The sequence below is a fragment of the Choloepus didactylus genome, chromosome 4 (genome assembly GCF_015220235.1).
Source record: "Choloepus didactylus isolate mChoDid1 chromosome 4, mChoDid1.pri, whole genome shotgun sequence".
NCBI classification, from domain to species: domain Eukaryota; kingdom Metazoa; phylum Chordata; class Mammalia; order Pilosa; family Megalonychidae; genus Choloepus; species Choloepus didactylus.
Window position 1 is genome coordinate 188466707 of NC_051310.1, and position 13615 is coordinate 188480321.

General features: G+C 41.2%; 1 long non-coding RNA gene across 1 annotated transcript; it reads right to left on the minus strand.

Moving 5' to 3' along the window:
• Positions 1-1079: 1079 nt before the first annotated feature.
• On the minus strand, positions 1080-7661 carry LOC119530820. The gene is made up of 2 exons (XR_005216146.1): positions 7458-7661; positions 1080-4704 (listed from the first exon to the last, which is right to left on the minus strand). It is a non-coding gene; the product is annotated as an uncharacterized LOC119530820 (long non-coding RNA).
• Positions 7662-13615: the final 5954 nt, after the last annotated feature.

A 13615-nucleotide genomic window follows, 5' to 3' on the forward strand; every position in this document is an offset into this window, starting at 1 on the left:
TATTGGAATCCTTTATTTTATGCATAATTGTTCTGTAAACCCACATCTCCTCTAATAAAGAAAAAATACACTTATCTTTTATCCTCAATGAAAACAGCTCAAAATACTACTCAATAAGTTCAAAACTTAAGTTCTCAGTGATGAACACAATGACGTAGTACTCATGAATTGATATTTATACAATTTAGAAGATGACATGTCACAGTTGGTGTCAAATGAGCAGGTGAATGAACCTTAGGTCATAATATATCTGGATGTAGAAACAGGGATTGATGTTTTGGACATCTTAAAATTCAGAAAAATGGGGCCTTAGCTGAGAGAATGAACATACAACATTGAGTCCTGGAATGCTGATTTAGACTTTGCTTAGCCTCCTCTTATTAACATCAGCAGTACTCAGCCTTTAACAATCTACCTTGTGCAGGCTTGAAATATCTGAGGTGACCTCTGGGCAGCACTTCTTAATTGAGACCTACAGGAAAGTGTCTCCCTATGTGGATTAGTGGGACCAACTTCAATTGTGTCAGCTCTCATCCTACATATCATTAAACAAAAGCTTTTCAACCATTTAGCTCCAAGGTATAGAGATCCAATCAGCTCTCAGGGGGCACATTCAAGATTTTAAACAAACATCTCAAGACTGAAAACATTGGAATAAATACAAATTTTAAATAAGAAAGAAGATAAACATTTTTTAAATGACTGAAAATGCATTGTGACAAGAGGACAATGGGACATTGTAAAACTTTTAGTTACTTTACTCAAAAGTATAAAGGATGACTTTGCATTTATATTTGTTATCAGAAAATAAATCACAGTCATAAAATTGTTAGAGGGCTAAGGGTAATTGTGTATGTGTACTTACATAATTTTAAGCATTAAATATCTTTTAAGATAATTTTTAAAAAATTAAGATCATTTTCCATATTATGGAATTAAAACACATATGTGGGAAATATGTAAATAATAAATGATCATCTTAATTTTAAAATAAAAGTGAATTTGGTGTTATGAAAATTACAAGGGAGAAAACGAGAAAAATCATTCAGATTAGTGTTAAGGTACCAGACAGCCAAACAGAATTTAAAAGAGCCTTTATTAGTCAGCTAGCTGGCGGCTGCCGCCTGTCACTCCACGCAGGGAGTTTAGTAAGCAGCAGCAGGGACCGGAGAGTTCTTGAGACTTATATAGGCAGACATCACATCCTGAAAATGCAAGCAAGCTACTTTGACAAAAGCAGAGTTGGCGGTTAATTAATAGGTGCTTAAGATCTTTAGCAACCTTGAGAAATTTTCTCAAGGCTGGTGCAATGGTTAATTATTGGAACGGTTACGCTTGGCTAATGCATACATCTGCAAGTCTCACTCCCTAAAATGGCACAGTTTCACTCCCTAAAATGGCACAGTTTCAATTCCTTCCTCTCACGGCTTTAATGTTTACTTTGCAGTCATTACCGGTTGAGGGGGAAGGGGACTCTCTTGTTACAGATTAAGGAGATGGAGCCCATTTCATTCCCCACTGGTTTTTAGGGAGAATCAAATCATTGTTTCTTCCAAGGGTAAGAATTGATATTAGTATTGGGACTGCAAAACCATAAGCTTCACACTTTGAATACGTCGTTGGACAAATTTAACTAAACAGTTTATAACACAGGGGCCTATGATTAAGGCTAACATGATAAGAGCCAGGGGTCCAGCAACTGCTGATATTAAGGTAGTTAACCATGGAGATTGAGAAAATATACTTTCAAACCAATTTGCCTCCTTTTTCCTTTGCTCTTCTCTATCCTTTATTCTCTTTTGGAGTTGGCTTAAACTTTCTTTAATTACACCTGACTGGTTAGTATAAAAACAGCATGCTTCCCCCAAGGCTAGACAAAGCCCTGCCTGCTTTAAGAATACAAGGTAGAGTCCCCTCTGATTCTGGAGCACTACTTCTGCTAATGAGCTTAAGGACTCCTCAAATTTAGTAACACTCTCTTTTAAGGTTTTTAGATCCTGGTCGATCTGAGTACTAAGGCTTTTAAAATTTTGGTCCCCTGTAACAAGTGCTGTGGTTCCTACTGTGGTTGCCCTGGCTGCCCCAACCCCGAGGAGTACCGGCACTAACACTGGTTCTTTTCGGTTGACTCATTGGAGGCTAGTTAGCCCGAGGTGCTTTCTACCTCCCTTGCCAGAGTAGTACCGAGGTACAGGAATTAGCATAAGGAGAAGTAGATAGGGGAAATTGAGGGGACTGGAAACATGTTTTTTTTGTTCTTGAAAGTTACTTAAAGTTTTGATACATAAAGGCACAATTTCTACGTTTTTTTTTTTTTTTTCCAACCACTGGGAATTTTTTCAAATCTGCTGTGGTTTAAAAGTAATAGGGTTACAGCTTTTAATTGCACAATTTTTAGTAGGAGCTTCTGGCCTTTTATTTTTTGTGACCTTTAACAGATGGGTTACATTTTTTTTTATGGAGCTATAGTTTTACAGCCCTAACTGTAAAAGAAATAATTATTTTTCTTCCACATGCTGTTGAGATGCTTTTTAGTGGACAAATATAGTGCTGACTATTTTATAGTTCCTGTTTTAAGTTTAGGTTTCTACAGCCAAAGCTTCACAATTCCGCATGTCTCCCACCTAGGTACTTATTGACCGCTTCCGGTAAGTTCCAGGTTCCAGTTTACCCCAAAGAGTTAGTCATAGGGGTCCGTGTTCTCACGGTGTCAGGTTTCGGGTGGTGGGCACGGATGGTGCAGTGGTTGTTTCTGGAGTTATAGTGCAAGGCCTGTAAGGACTTGAGAAGTTTAGAGTTAGTTAAAAGGGCGAGCTGTTCCTCCCCTATTTTGGGGAGAAGTGGGGGTGGCCTGCTGAACATGGCTTTATAAGGGGTAATACCTTTTACATAAGAAGTGCATTTAGTTTTGAGCAAGGCAAACGGAAGGAGACTTACCCGGTTCCCGCCAGTCTCTAGTTTAAGTTTGGTGAGGGTTTTTAAGTGTTCGATTTATTTATTTATTTATTTATTTATTTATTTACCTGCCTTGAGCTTTGCGGTTTGTAAATGCAGTGTAACTTTCATTCAATTCCTAATGCTCTTGCTAAATTTTGAGTAATTTGGGCTTTAAAAGCCGGACCATTGTCAGACCCCATTGCTATTGGTAGGCTAAACTGAGGGATAATTTTGGCTAATACCTTCTTAGCTACTACCTGAGCTGACTCTGACTGAGTTGGGTAGGTTTTAACTTATCCTGAGAAGGTGTCCACCAGCACAAGTAAGTACTTGTATTCCCCTGGTCTAGGAGGCAGTTTTGTGAAGTTTATTTTTTATTGCTTTCCTGGAAGTTGACCTCTTGGGCGGTGACCTGGGGCAGCAGGGGTACTTACATGACTTGAGTTGACTTGAGCACAGACGTGACATTTTTTTTCCTTACTTCTTTTGCTACCTGAAAAAGCTTAGGTATGTAAAAGTCAGTTTTTAGCAGTTTAGTTAATTTTGTCCTTTTCAAGTGTGTACTTTGATGCGTTTGGAAAATTAAGTTTCTTCCCAGTGCTTCTGGTAGGAGGATTTTGAAGTAGCTGAATATTAGAGTTTGAATAAGTTAGAGTAGCTTTTAGTACCCGGGGTGGTAAGAGGGGCAAAGCTTGAAGAGGCCCCACCGGTTTTAGGGCTGCTTCTTTGGCCGTCTGGTTGGCGAAAGCATTTTTTTGCTTCAGGCATATTTTTTCTGAAGGTTAGGAGACCACATTCCTGGTAGATGGTTTCATGCACTTATGCAGTGGCAAACACATACCGGCTGTTTGTGTAGACAGTTAGGCCAGCCTGCCACAACTAGATTCAGGTGTTTTGAAAGATAGGCTATGACCCATTTCATGGCCCCAAGCACTGTGTTAACACTCCTTTTGCTGCCCTTTGTGCCTTGGCTACATGCAGCTGGAATGGCTTTTTGAGATTTGGGAGTGCTAAGGCTGGGGCCTGAGTGAGTGCCTTTTTTAGAGTCTGAAAGTCTCCCTCCTCTTTACAGAATGTGTATTAGTTTTGGCTTAGAGGGGGCCCTCTTCATCCTTCTTTCTTACTGGACAGTCTATTACCTCCTCCCAACTTTTTTTTGAATTTTTGGTTTCTTTTTCAGTTTTTATTCCATGCCTGGTTTTCACTCATGGCAAGTAGGACCTTTGCCATTTTTTTTTATTTAAGTCTTCGGAACACTCTCTATTAGTGAAAACTTGTTGAGCAACCTTCACCAACTGGCTTAGTACCTTTCCCTCAAAGCCTTCTAATTTCTGTAATTTTTTCCTTATATTTGGGGCTGACTGGGTGACAAAAGCAATATTAATTGCTCACCTGTTTTCTGGCACCTCTGGATTTATAGGGGTGTATAATTGGTAAGCCTCCTGGAGGCACTCTAGAAAAGTGGCAGGGGACTTAGTGGCTCCCTGAGTTACCTCAGTTACCTTGGACATATTTGTCGGCCTCTGCGCTGCTGCTCGGAGAGCCCCCATTAGAGTCTGGCAGTACTGTTCGAGAACCTCCTTACCTTAATTCATGTTAGGGTCCCACCGAGGTCGGGTGAAAAGAAAAACAGTTTCAAGGCAGTCTGCTTCCATGGTAGGTAGATTGTCTGGCCCCATGACTAGTTTCCTTCCCTGGGCATGGATTCTCTTCCTCTTCTGACGTGAAAAGTGTTTGCTGAAGTAGTTGATAGTCATACTATGTGGGCTGATGGGTAAAGAAAATGGACTCTAACAAAGAGGTTAGTTTTTGGGGGTTTTGACCCTCTTGTATTCCTAGCAACTAAAACAGTAGGTGCTTAATAAATATAAACTGAAGCAATCAATATAAAGTATACTGTCTGGGCTTTTGTCCAGAATAAATACCAAAAGTTTCAGCTGGAGCAGGGTTGGATGGAGAGACCAGAAACTAAATCCTGGGTCCCTCCTTGGGGAGGGAGTTAGCAGCAGGGACCCCTGCTCAGCCCGGTGACGTAGAGCAGCTGGGCCTCAGCATTAGGGGCCCAAACGAATAAAGGACTGAGTCTTTCCCTGAGGGGCATGGTGCCTCAGGCCTGGCTTCAGGTGGGCTGTGATGCCAGGAGTTTGGGGGGGGCACATGTAAAATACAGTAAGAACACTGGGTCAGAGTCTCATTTAATGAACCTCTGTGATAATTTTTCACTGGAAGGAGAGTACTTTTTTTCACACAAGGTCAAGGGATGAGGATTTGATCCAAATAGAATTTTGTTGGATTACACATTTCAACATATTTGAATTTGAATGCAGCTTGCTAGGTTCACTATTAGCAACATTGCACAATTACTTTATGTTATTTAAGAACCATAGAAAGGAATGTTCTAGAAATCTCTTAACTTAAATTTTAAAACAAAACTAAATATTTGCTAAGGGCATAATCCTATTATTAATTCACAATTCAGCCATCAGCAAAAATTCAGTAAGTGGAGCAATTTCATGGATTTATAAACATGACATAAAAACATGATGGCATACTTACTATCTATTGCACATCTCACTTTCTTGATAGAGTTAAAAAGTTTCAAGTTGATGGATTTCATAAAGTAGATGGCAACTTAACATTTTACTGTACTTTACATTCACTTTGCTAAACAAAAGCCTTTAAACAGGCCACAAAACACTGCAATAACACATTTACTTCCTAATAAAATAAACCTTTTTAATAACATTGAAGTAAGATGGTTTCATTTTTGCATTAAATGACATACCATGAACTTCTGCAATATAAAATTACTTTAAAAATGAGTATTAAAAGCTATTTACAAACTCCGGAGTGGGAACAAGGGGTCCTCCTGAACTTAGGGTAGGGGGGACTATTCTGTGGGGGGTTGAGGACTGGTGGCCTTTTGGGTGACCCTTTAGAATGAGTACATCTTCCTTTTTGGAGGTTTAGGTGTTGAACAATTTTAGTCCCAGGGAGCCGAGTGGCAGCCCGTGCCTCCCTGCCCTCAGGTGGCCTGCCTCGCCCCCTGCCCAGGGAAGTGGCCTCTGGCCCCTAGCAGGGTTCCCGTGAGGACATGCAGCACTCGTACCACCATGGTGCCTCAGACATAGACAGGTGGGCTCCAGCGGGACAGCTGTCACTTGGCAGGTCAGCTCCAGCACAGCTCAGTCACAGGGATGAGCGTGAGGCTTACCGTGCCCCATGGGGAGCCTCTGCCCCCACCCCCACCTCCTGGCTGAACGCAGAGAAGCCACTTGTCTTCACTAATCTCCCCCCCTCCCGCTGACCTCAGCCTTTCCATGTGGCTGTTTTTGATGCCTGAATATGCTGTTCAGTGGGGCTTTGGCTGACACTCCCCAACAGTGGCTTGCCGTTTCTAGAAAGTACAAAAGTATCCTCTGAGGTCAGAGGCTATAAGACAAAAAGCAAGTGGTGTCACTAAGAAAAGATGAGCCACTTTTTAAGCACCAGGTCAGCAGTTAACACCACCTCCCAGGGGGCTGGCATGTCTCCAGGATCTGGGAACACACTGGCTCCAGGACACCCCTGAATGTACAAGCAGACAGATGTCCTGTGACCCATGATGGAACAGAAATACCAAAAACAAAGGATGCTGGGGACCACTCCCTGGCTCACATACTTGGGGATCCATCTCTGCTCTTTCTCCAGTCAGTGTCCAGCTGGTGACTGCTGATCATCGACAAATAATTTACTGATTGCCTGTTTCACAGGGGAAAGCTTGTGCCCTGGCCAGAGGCAGGTCCTGGCACCTGCTCACCACTTCAGAGCTTGTTTACCAGCGCTCAAACTGTGGGGATAGGCTTGCCTGCCTGGTCCAGCAGCAGGAAGACAACACCCGAGTCTGTAGCCATGTGCCGCTGCCTGCAGACAAAGGGCCTGTTCACCCCCACCCCAGCCCTCCTGGAGCCCGTGGACAGCACCATATGCAGAAAAATGATTAAGCCATTTGGGGTGGTCAATGAGGATGCCGATCCAGGTTTCAATATAGGGAATTGATTCGGGTGTCCTGCACTCCTGTAAATGACTCTGAACCTGAAAGGTAATTAGCAAATTTAGAGTGCCCTCGGTGGGGGGGGGGAGCAATTAGAATTTGGAAAGGTTGGTCATTTGAATTTGCAAAGGGTCCGAGAGCTCCTGGGTTGACCGTAGCCCCCGACCTGCAGCTCATTGGCAGAAGTCCTGAACATTTTTCAAAAAACACTGCAATGGAGAGCAAGCGGAAGCAGATGGAGACTGACCCTATGGGACTGATGGTTGACAAAACAGAAACAGAACAGAACAAAGACACTAACAACAAAACACAAAACAGAGACTAGGTCTGCGCTAAGAGACCAATTCTGAACCTGTACCAGAACCTAAAACCTGAGGCCACCAGCCACCATCGTGGTCCAAGGCCGGGTCTCAGAGTTATGGCTGCGTCCAGCCCTCCTAAAGACCCTAAAGTGTTACCCCACCAGACCAGATTAGAGATCTCTTACCATTGTGGGCCCACGTCCAGATGGCTCCAGAGGCAGATTTTTGAATTTCGAAGCCCGACCACTCGGTTCTCCGCCAGGGCTGAGGAACGTCTCTCATGCGCGCCCCCCTGGGGGAAGACCGGTAGTCGGACCTTGTCTCTACCGATAAGCCTCGGAAGATGCCGAGGGTTAAAATATATCTCGCTGGGGCCTCCAAATGTTACGGTGCCCATGAGTTAAGGTACGAGACAGCCAAACAGAATTTAAAAGAGCCTTTATTAGTCAGCTAGCTGGTGGCTTCCGCCTGTCACTCCACGCAGGGAGTTTAGTAAGCAGCAGCAGGGACCAGAGAGTGCTTGAGACTTATATAGTCAGAAATCACATTCTGAAAATGCAAGCAAGCTACTTTGACAAAAGCAGAGTTGGCGGTTAATTAATGGGTGCTTAAGATCTTTAGCAACCTTGAGAAATTTTCTCAAGGCTGGTGCAATGGTTAATTATTGGAACAGTTACGCTTGGCTAATGCATACATCCGCAAGTCTCACTCCCTAAAACAGCACAGTTTCACTCCCTAAAATGGCACAGTTTCACTCCCTTCCTCTCAGGGCTTTAATGTTTACTTTGCAGTCATTACCGGTTGAGGGGGAAGGGGACTCTCTTGTTACAGATTAAGGGGAGGGAGCCCACTTCAGTTAGAAAAACTTAATTTTCTTGGTTGACATGTGGATTATTGACATAATCCATACACATGGAGGGTACATTAATTAAAATAGACTTAGAAATACCATTAAACAGCTTCATAAATTCTTAAAATAAAATATGAAATTGTAGAGAGAATATTAAATGGAGGAAGAAATAGGACACTGCTTTTCCAGTTGCTGAGTGTTGGCTAAAGTAAAATGTGCATTAGTTGCTTAATGCTGAAACTTTTCTAGATAAAGATTCTAAATTAAAAAGGCAACCTTGTTGGAATTCAATTCTCAATTTTAAATGATTAATTAATATAAACCTCAGAATGCTGGTTCAGCCTGTGAGAATCAGAATAATAAAACTCTTTCCATATGAGGAGGAAAAGTTTTTATCTTTTTTTGGTGGGAAAATTGTATCATGTAATATAAGCAATATCTGATATTCTGAATGCAAAATCAAATTCCATTTATAGCCATGTCTCACTCTATAGGTAAAAATGAGAGACACCAAAAGAGATGTCAACCTGCTCCAATAAAAGTGTCAGTGTATCCAACAGGAGCACATCTCATTCAGCACTGACAGAACCATGTTTTGCTCACAAAGAGGAGTCAGAGCAAGGTCAGCCTTACTAGTGGGAATCAGGTTCCCATTCCAAGCAGGTCTCAAACCCTGACCAATGTAGGGAGATACTTTCAGCACAGCCCCCCCCCCCACCATGTTTCTGTGTCTTTCTTGAGGAACATGGCTCCTCCACCTGTTAGGTCTGGGCCCTGGACCCTCCCCCATATCCCTCTTTTGTAAAGCCAGGCTGCATCACTGCCCCCTCCCCTCCCCCTATTTCATGCCATTTCTCCTGTTCATGCCTCAGTGCTGCCCCCCACTTCCCCATCTCTCCTACTTGAGTCTACAAACTGGGCGATGCCAAAGTTACAAGATAACTTAGGTAAAATCCCCTCTTGGCCAGAACTCACTTACCTTACATTTCCAAGACCCAATGCAACCTCATGATTGGCAGAAAGCCCAATAAACAGAAATTCGACCACCGAACTGCATGGCTTTCCTTCAAAGCAGTCTTATTCTGGTTGGGGCCACCCTGGGGTTTCTCTCAATAAACCTTTTATTGTTGTCAGCTGTTTGGCTTTGTCACCAGTTTTTTGAACCAAACTGCCTTACATTTGGTACAGTAACCAGGGAAGGCGAGGTGAAGTTTTCCTTTGCCATTTAAACATCAACACCAACCTCTTATTCAGCCTAGGGGTAAGCCATCTACTCATGCCCTAAATTTCTCTCCTCTGCTGCACTTAAAATCCTAACAATAGGTAGAGAATGTTAGGTGGGAATGCCCCTTCCTCCCAGTTCTGTCTGGGAATAATTCTCTTCTCTGGGCCTCCAGCATGACACATGGGGTTGCCTGTGTTTTTCTCCTCATATCCACCAGGCTTTAAAGGTCATTCTTTCCCTCAGGTCTCCTTATGAGCAAAACATCCTCCATCTAACTATGGGACACCCCCATAGGTTACCTCATAAATGCATGTGGTCAATCCTGTCTGGCCCCAATACAAATTAAACAATATCTCTAAGTGGCCTGAAAATGGGACCTTTGATCCCCAAATTCTCACTAACCTTGTCAGATTCTGCCAACAGAATGGCAAATGAAATGAAGTTTTGTATGTCCAAGTTTTCCTTGAAAGAAGTTGCAGCCCCTCTCTCTGCTCCTCCTGCTCCACATTCCAGATCTTCTCTATTCTTCCCTTCCCCAAAAATCCTCTTCTGTAACCCCTCACTTGTTTCAAGACCCCTTGAAAAACTCCTCAGCTGATCCTCCCTTTACAAGAAGTGTCTGGACCAGATGGGCCCATCCTTGTCCATGTTCCCTTATCCCTTTCTGAACTTTCCCAAATTAAGAAACACCTATGCTCATACTCTACTGACCCTACTCAATTTCTAAAAAAAAACTCAATACCTTACTCTGTTCTGTAACCTCACCTGATGAGATATCTATGCCATTCTCTATACTTGCCTCACCCCTGAGGAGAAGGAATGAGTACAGCTAGCAACTCTGACTCATGCAGACACCTTCAATAAACAGGACCCTAATAGTAGCCCTGTGAAATCCACTGCAGTGCCTCAAGAGGAACCTGATTGGAATTATCAGGATGGAAATCTAGCTGACAGTCTCACAATCTTATAACACCTTGCCTTGCTAAGAGACTGCAGATGACAATACATAAAGAAGTTAATTACAATAAAATGAAAAAAAATCTCGCAAAAGAGTAATGAAAACCCAGCAGCATTTCTGGATAAATTTGGAAAAGCCCTTCAATGCTATACTAGTCTTAACTGAGAATAATAAAAAAAAACTTAATTGATCTAATCTTTAAGGCTTTTAACAATAAAAATGTAAAAAAAAAAACCCAGCAGGAAACCAAACAGCCAAAGGGAGCTAATTGATCTAATTTCCCAAAGAAAAACATTGCTGGGAGGCTGTTTTAAATGCAGACAGCCCGGGCACTGAGCCAAGCAATGCCCAAATCCCCAACCACCCCTGCCTCTGAGCCATGCCCTCTCTATAGGCAAGAGGGTCATTGGAAGTCTGACTGACCCTGTGCCCCTCTAGGCATTGGGACATCAGTTACTCACTCAGCTAAAGACCCTGCCTTCAAACTCCCAGAACTCCTGGGACTAGCAGCAGAAGACTTGAGGTGCCTGGGAACCCCACATGGTCCCACAACAATCTCTCACACAAAACTTTGGGTAACTCTCTCAGTAACAGGTTAGCCAATTTCATTTCCTATACACACAGGGACAACTTACTCTGCTCTCCCTAAATATAAAGGGCCAAGAAACAAATCTTCCCATCTTCTGTGAAGACCAGAAAGTGCAAAGGAATTTTAAGACTTCTCAGAACCTCTGCTAGCCTTATCCCAGGCCAAATGGAGCTGGTCTACACCCCCTACATGGGGAACTGGCACCGTGTAAGTTGAGAAATATGGATAATCCAATATTTAAGGCAATTCTCTAAAACATAAAAAGGTCTTGCTGACTGGTGAAAAATGGAATACCATTTGAAGCCAGCAGACCAGTTTTACCCACATACACAGACCTTACTGTGGTGTCCCATTCCTAAACCCCAGAGGCAGACTGCTGTGGTCACATGGTTTTGGGGAGAGACTGGGAGGCAGAGTTAATCTGACAACTGGATAGCAAGAGAGACATATAGATAGGGCAAGACCAAGAATAACAAAAGCCAAAAATTCTGATCAGTTAATCAGAAGCTATGTTAGAGGTCTAGAATAAGGTAAACTGAATGCCAAAGAAGAGATAGAGGAAAAACCAAACAAGAGAACCCTAGGCAAAAGAGTAGAAATGGCTTCTACAATAAACTAATCAAGGAAACCAGATGCCTGGACAAAAACAAAAAATTATGAGTCACACTAGGAAAAATGAAGATATGGCAGGAAAAGAAAAAGCTAACATTTCAAATGAAGTACAGGAGTTGAAACAACTAATTAAAGATGTTCAGATGCACATTCTAAATCAATTCAAAACTCAAATCAATCAGCTGAGGGAAGATACGGCAAGGGAGATGAAGGAAATAAGACATTGCTGACAGAAACTATGGTACAGTGGCCCATAACTTTCTTGGAGTTTAACAATGTGACTATTTTTTTGAGTCATGCTTTGAAAGTTGTAACATTTTGCAATATGTTGTATTATGTAGTGAAGATTCAGCTGAAACTGTATAACTGTAACCCATAACATTTGTTGAACTTTGCTCTGTAACTGCTTGTTGAAATGCACTTGGAAAACTGTCACTTCTATGTTTATATATTAGGTTCCACAATAAAGAAAGGTAAAAAATAATAATGAAAAAAAGACAATATTGGGCAAACATAAGGAAGAAATTGAGAGTTTGAAAAAAACAAATGGCAAACTGTATGGGAATGAAAGGTACAATAGAAGAGATGAAAAACACAATGGAGGAATACAACAGTAGATTTGAACAGGCAGAAGAAAGTGTCAGTGAACTGTAAGACAAGACGTTTTAATTCATACACACAAAAGAAAAGAGAGGGAAAAGAATGGAAAAAATATGGGCAGGGCAATAGGAAGATGAATGACAACATGAAGTGCACAAGTACACATGTTATGGGTATCCCAGAAGGAGAAGACAAGGGAAAAGGAGCAGGAAAAATAATAAAATAAATACACATTGAAAATTTCCCAACTCTTTTGAAGACAGAAAATTAGAGATTCAAGAAGTACATCATATCCCAAACAGAATAGATTCCAATAGACCTACTCTAAGACACTTACTGATCAGATTGTCCAATGACAAAGACAAAAAGAATTCTGAAAGCAACAAGAGAAAAGCAATACATCACATACAAGGGAAGCTTGAGAGAATATGCACAGATTTCTCTGCAGAAACCATGGAGGTGAGAAGGCAGTGGTATGATATATTCAAGATACTGAAAGAGAAAATCTGTCAACCAAGAATTCTATATCTGGCAAAATATCCTTCAAAACTGAGGGAGGGATTAAAATATTTTCAGACAAACAGACACAGAGAGTTTTTGAATAAGAGACAGGCACTACAGGAAATTCTAAAGCAAGTGCTATAGGCTGATAGGAAAAGAAAAGACAGAGGTTTGAGAATAGTGTAGAAATGAAGGCTATCAGGAAATGTAACAGGACAAGGACAAAAAAGATATGACATATGAAATCCAAAAAACAAAATGGTAGAAGAAATAACATTAACTGTTAATGGAATAAGTTCCCAAATAAAAAGATGCATAGTGGCAGAATGGATTAAAAAAACAAGACCAATCTCTATGCTGTCTAAAAGAGGCTCATTATACACACAAGAACAAAAATAGGTTGAAAGGGAAAGGCTAGTAAAAGATATTTCATGCAAGCAACAACCATAAAAGAATGAGGACAGTTATACTAATATCAGATGAATTTGACTTATAATGTAAAACAATTAAAAGAGAAAAAAGGGCAATATATTTTAATAAAATGGACAATTGATAAGGAAGATGTAACAATCATAAATATTTATGCATGGCACCAGAGAACCCCAAAATGCATGAGGCAAAAACTGACAACACTGAGGGGAGAAGTAGATAAATCTAGAAAAATTGTTGAAGAATTCATACACCACTCTCATCAATGAATAGAACATGTAGAGACAGTATCAATAAGGAAACAGAAATATTGAAAACTATGATAAATGAATTTGACTTAACAGATGTTTATAGAACATCTATGCCCCACAACAGCAGGAAACACATTTTTCTCAAGTTCTCAGGGATCATTCTCCAAGATAGATCACATATTGGGTAAAAAAGCAAGTCACAATAAATTTTAAAATATTGATATTATACAAAACATTTTCTCAGATCATAATGGAATGAAATTCAAAATCAATAACAGGTGGAAGGCCAGAAAATTCACAAACATATGGAGGCTAAACAACACACTTT